The following is a 6622-nucleotide window of genomic DNA, read 5'->3' on the forward strand; positions in this document are numbered from 1 at the left end:
TGTCTAGAGGGGGGTGATTAGACTACTTGACCAAATAAAAACTTAACCTTTTCCCAATTTTAGTTCTTGGCAGATTTTAGCTATTGTAGGACAAGTCAAGCAATCATCACACAATTCAAGCAAGCATGCAAAGAGTATATTGGCAGTGGAAAGTAAAGCATAGAACTTGCAAGAATGTAAACGGAAGGGTTTGGAGAATTCAAACGCAATTGGAGACACGGATGTTTTTCCCGTGGTTCGGATAGGTGGTGCTATCCTACATCCACGTTGATGGAGACTTCAACCCATGAAGGGTAACGGTCGCGCGAGTCCACGGAGGGCTCCACCCACGAAGGGTCCACGAAGTAGCAACCTTGTCTATCCCACCATGGCCATCGCCCACGAAGGACTTGCCTCACTAGCGGTAGATCTTCACGAAGTAGGCGATCTCCTTGCCCTTACAAACTCCTTGGTTCAACTCCACAATCTTGTCGGAGGCTCCCAAGTGACACCTAGCCAATCTAGGAGACACCACTCTCCAAGAAGTAACAAATGGTGTGTTGATGATGAACTCCTTGCTCTTGTGCTTCAAATGATAGTCTCCCCAACACTCAACTCTCTCTCATAGGATTTGGATTTTGTGGAAAGAAGATTTGAGTGGAAAGCAACTTGGGGAAGGCTAGAGATCAAGATTCATATGGTAGGAATGGAATATCTTGGTCTCAACACATGAGTAGGTGGTTCTCTCTCAGAACATATGAGTTGGAATTGTGTATGTGTTCTGATGGCTCTCTCCACGAATGAAGAGGAGGTGGAGGGGTATATATAGCCTCCACACAAAATCCAACCGTTACACACAGTTTTCCAATCTCAGTGGGACCGAATCAACAAACTCGGTCGGACCGAAAAGGTAAACCTAGTGACCGTTAGAGATTTTCGGTGGGACTGACATGCAACTCGGTAGGACCGATATGGTTAGGGTTTGGGCATAACATAATCTCGGTGATACCGATTACACAAACTCAGTGAGACCGAGTTTGGTAATAAGCTAACTAGAGAGTTGGTCAGGTAAACTCGGTGGGACCGATTTGCTCTTTCGGTGAGACCGAAAAGTTACAAAAAGGAAATAGAGAGTTTACACTGCAATCTCGGTGGGACCGATTCGCTCTTTCGGTGAGACCGAAAAGTTACGAAAGGGAAACAGAGAGTTTGCAATCCCATCTCGGTGAGACCGAGATCCCTATCGGTAGAACCGAATTGCTAGGGTTTGGCAGTGGCTTATGACAAGTGAAACTCGGTGGCGCCGGATAGAAAGAATCGGTAGGACCGAGTTTGGCTTAGGGTTTAGGTCATATGTGGATATGGGAAAGTAGTTGAGGGTTTTGGAGCATATCACTAAGCACATGAAGCAAGAGGCTCATTAAGCAACACCTCATCCCTCCTTGATAGTATTGGCTTTTCCTAAAGACTCAATGTGATCTTGGATCACTAAAATATAAAATGAAGAGTCTTGAGCTTTTGAGCTTGAGCCAATCCTTTGTCCCTAGCATTTTGAGGGTTCCACTTTCACATCCATGCCATGCCAATCATTGAGCTTTCCTGAAATAGTCATCTTGGAATAGCATTAGCTCAGTGAGCTATATGTTGTTATGAATTACCAAAACCACCTAGGGATAGTTGCACTTTCAATCTCCCCCTTTTTGGTAATTGATGACAACATATAGATCAAAGCTTCGACAAATGATAATAAGCATGAAATATATCGTCGCTTTGAGAAGTATGTGACAAGTAAGAGCTCCCCCTAAATTTGTGCATATTTAAAATTTGCTTTGGACTGCAAATGCACAAAGAGTTAGAGTCATGGGTTACTCTTCCATGTCACATACATCTTGGTGGAGCGCTTAAAATGATAAGAATGAAATACATGCACTCATCACCAAGAATAGTGAATGATCACATAAGATAGATAAGATGATAATATTAAGCAAACATTAAGTGTAGCTTATGATCAAACACATGATCATCAATGTCTCACGAGCAATGACATAGTATCTCACACAAAAGCAAACAAAGTTCGAAAAACCACCAAATAAAACAAGAGAGAATAAAAGCAACACTCTCTCTCAAAGCCTATGATCTATACATTTTCTCCCCCTTTGGCAACAAGTTACCAAAAAGTTCCTAGAAAATGCATAGTGCTAAGTCGACATTCAGGCTTGATCTTCAGGTGGTGGTGGAGTCCGGAGCACTCCAAGGACGAAGCCTTCTGTAGACGTGGTCGGAGTCGAGGCTGAAGTGGACGCTGGAGCTGGTGGAACTGAGGCTGTAGCCGGTGCAGATGTGGTGGCTCTGGGGTCAGCAACTGGCACTGCAGACGACCTCGGACCTCGTGGCACTCTGGCAAAGGCATCAGTTGTAGTCTTGCCTCTCCTCTCCTGCATGTCATCCTGGAGCTGCTCCACTGCAGTCTGAATCTCTGTCACTTTGACATCCAAGTCATAGAACTTATGTTCCATGATCCTCTCTAAGCTTGCCTGGTTCTGAGTTAGGGTGGCTAGTCCTTGCTCAATCCGTAGGGTGGATGCAATCAAGTAACCAAGCTGCTCTTGTTTGATTTTCAGAAAATATTCAGATGCCTCCTCTTGAGTAGGCATCTTGGCAGCTTTCTCCTTCCTCGCCTTCTCCTTCTTGGCTTGTGCTTGGGCAGATGATGGCTCATTCTCAGTCATGACCACTTGATTATCTTCAAAATCTGGACGGATGGGCAGGTGTTCCTTGTCCAATAAGTATATGCCCGTGCCCATCTTAGAGTTGATGAGCTCCTGAATCTGTGGGGCATATCCACAGCTCCTCTTCTGGTCTGCTGCTGTCCTCTTGATCGTTTCAATCATAAGGCTCATGACTTTGAATTTCTGTGGCACGTCAAAGATATGAAGCAAGTTGATCGTGTGGCCCCTGATCATCTTGTGATCTCCAGACTTGGGCAATAGGGTGTGCCTAAGAATCCAGTTGATGGTTGGCAGCCCTGACAGAAGATAGTGTACTGAGCCAAACTTGAACGTATCAAGTGCTTCATTTGGAATCTCCTTGTACATGTTTGACATTGAGTTATGGTCCATCTTCTTCTTGGCATAAATGTCCAAGTCATCGTCATGCTCTTCTGGGGCATTAATCAGCTGAGCCCATTCAGCAACTGTAGACTGGTACCTCGTACCCTCTGACATCCATACAATCCTGCCATCTGGATAGAAATGGGCTGTGGAGTAGAACTGCATGATGAGTTCCTCGTTCCACTTTGTGAGCTTCTGCCCAACAAAGTCCTCTACTCCACATGCCTTGAAGCTGTCCTGCACTCCAGGGTAGTACTCTTCGTTGTCCTTGATGTATTGCCAATCAACCCATCTCATATCACAGACAATTGGCTTCTTGTCTAGCAGCACTGTCTCATAAAAGTCTTGCCGCTCCTTGGTGTGAAACCTGTAGTCAACTGCAGTCCTTCTCCTTGAAGAATACGGGTCTGCTTCTCTCCACTTCCAGAGCCCTGAATCTCTCCTGAGTTTCATATCCTCAGCCACAGGATGAGCATCATTGTGGTCTGGGATCTTGGGCTTGAGCTTTCTAAGAACATTCTCTTCTTCTTCTGCAGCTTCAGGCACTGGGGCCTTGTTCTTCTCAGTAGCTGGGATGCTTCTTGTGTTCCTCTTTGGCTTTGGCTTTGGAGCTGGCTTGGCCTTGGAAGCAGTTGCCCCTGATCTTATGGCATCACCCATCAGCTTGGGTGCCTTAGGTGCTGGTGCAGCCACCTCTTCTTCTTCCTCTTCTTCCATGATGGAAGCCTTTCCAAGCACTCTGGCTACGGTCTTCTTGACCCTTTCCTTCCTTTTCTTTCCTTCAGCAGCAACTGGCTCTATGGTTGCAGGCTTGTCAGGAATCTGAGTTGAGGCTCTGGCCTTTGGCATAGGCTGCCTACCTGCTGGCCTTTTGATTTTCATCCCTGGCTTTATGCTCTGTGCTGGCCCAACTCTCTTGGAAGTTGCTTCCTCTTCTGCCACATAATCCTCATCTTCTGAGTCTGAGGTTCTCTTCTTTCTCTATCTTGTGGCAGCTTTAGGTAGATTGCTAGGGGTGCTCCTGCTGCCATCATCTGAGGAACTTGAGGGACTAGTGCCCTCACTCATCTGCACTTGCTGCTCTGACAAGTTCTGGCTATCACTTTGGTCTGACATGATGCAAACTCTGACTGTTGACCCCGTGAATAGGTTATAGATGAGATAGAGTGGATGAGCATCACAAAATGCAGAGATTTTTGCAAAAGAATAATTCAAAAACTTAGTTTTAGTTTCCCACTAAAAGCATCTCGGATCTACCGATTTCTAAACTCGGTGATACCGAAGCAGTTTTGGCACCTAAACTAGTGAACTCGGTCAGACCGAGTCATAGTTTGGTGGCACCGAGACTGCTAGGGTTTCACAGAGTTCCAAAATCGGTCACACCGATAAGTAATTCTCAGTCAGACCGAGTCTCACTTGTGCAATGGCATGAGCCAAATCGGTGGGACCGAGTTTTTCAACTCGGTGGGTCCGAGATGGTTTCGGCGGAAACCTAACCCTAAAATTTTCGAATTAAACCTAATCTACGAGTTCATTGACTGGATAGAAGTTTAACAAACGTGGCAAGAATCATGATGATCACAATGTGCTAAGAATCGGATTGGGGAATAGCACAAAGATCGAGTCCATACCCTAGTTCGGCGGAGACTCGCTACGGCGGCAACGGCGGGGTTGAATTTCCGTTGACGGCGACGGAGACCAGCGACTGGAGGCGGCTGGCGGCGAGGAGACGATCCGGAGACCAAGTTGGCAGAGTAGGCTATCGCGCGGGCGAAGGGGTTCGGAGAAATTTCCAAATTTTTGCCCGTGACTATATATAGCCCGACCCTGTCGGTGTGACCGAGTGGAACAACTCGGTGGCACCGAGATGCAAAACTGTATACAGTTGGTGCAACTTGGTGTGACCGAATGGTTCAAATCGGTTGCACCGAGATCGAAAACCTAGATCAACTTAATGATCTCGGTAGGACCGAAAGTAGGGTATCGGTCAGACCGAGAATCATAAAGAGGTTTTGGAAGTTTAAGTCTATGACGAATCGGGGACTCCGAGCGCTCCTCACACAGAGTGGTTCGAATCTGACTTGATCAAATTTTGTGATGTAGCATGAATAGAGTTTGAGACGAGAAAAGCATAGATAGATAGAGGAGGTTCTTAGGCATTCTTGTCCATCCACTTGGCAAAAGGAAATAAAACCAAACAATCAAAACAACAAGTGGATGTCTTCGAATGAGTAAAATATGCAACCAGCATGCTCACACAATAAGATGGCAAATGAAATATGTGACAAGGCATGCACAACCAATTCTAGCATCTATCAAGCAATTTGCAATGACAAGGTCATCTATATATGAGTATATTGACTTAGGAGTCAAGTGAGAACACTTGATCATAGGTCATACTCATTGTTTAAGCTCAAGTGGGGTTACCACTTTTACATAAAGCATTGTTGTGTTCACATCTTTAGAGTTGCTTTAGCTCAAGTCTTAGAGTAAAGCTCCCCTAGATGTGATATCCCCCCTTAGAGGGATGAACTAACCTCGGGTTTTGTTGATGATGACTTCATGTAGATGTTGAAGATGTGGATGCTCAATGTTGATGTAGATCACTTGGAGCTATCCATTTGAGTGAATTGCACTTTCAATACCTACATGGGTTAGTCCCACAAGGAACAAACAAGGATATCCATAGACATAGAGTGATGCACACACAAGATGATGTCCATGAAAACTTTTAGGTTACCTTGTCCCTTGTCTTACCAACAAGAGGGTTTGTGACTCCTTGAACTAGTGTAAGATGTGGAAGTTGATTGCACTTGTTCTTGCCAAAATGATAAGAGTGAAGTATGTTGGCGGAGTCACCCTCAAGAACTCTCTAGTTCTTCTTCTTTTGGATCCACACCATCTTGATGGGAATCCTTGGAGTTGTAGTCGTACTTGATGAAGTGGAACTTGAAGTAGTCTTGGGAATCCACTTGACTAAGGTCTTAGGAGCTTCTTCAAATGCATCAATTTCCTCTTGAAGCTTGTCCTTGCCTTTTTGCTTGTAGTCTTGTGGTGGAAGATCATCTTGAGCTTGTGTCCCCTTGAAAGAAGTATCATACTTCTCTTGTTGAGGAACAAACTTTGTCTTGGGGTATTGATCTTCTTCCCACTCAACTCCATTGGCATTCAACTTCCGTTCAAAACCAACACCTTGATTCTTCCGGTGCATTCCTTGCTTGCGCACAATTTCCTCGAATTGCTTACTCCGGCAAGGCTTTTGTACACTCCTTTCTCTATAATTCCCTTCAATAAGCTATTTTCTTGCTCAAGTGTAACTTGGCTAAGAGAATCATTAGTGGAATCAAGAGAACTACTAAAAGCAACAATATTGGATTTAGCATGATCATTGTTACTGCTAGAGGAAGAATCTTTCTTGTTCTTGTTACTAGACTTGACTTGAGGTATGTAAGTGGATAAGAGTAAACGCTTGGCAATGTAAGAAGAACTTTTCTTGCGGAGATCATCATTGATTGCTTTTAAGAACTCATGCT

The sequence above is a fragment of the Triticum urartu genome, chromosome 2A (genome assembly GCF_056163025.1).
Source record: "Triticum urartu cultivar PI428250 chromosome 2A, HENAU_Tu73, whole genome shotgun sequence".
Taxonomy (NCBI): domain Eukaryota; kingdom Viridiplantae; phylum Streptophyta; class Magnoliopsida; order Poales; family Poaceae; genus Triticum; species Triticum urartu.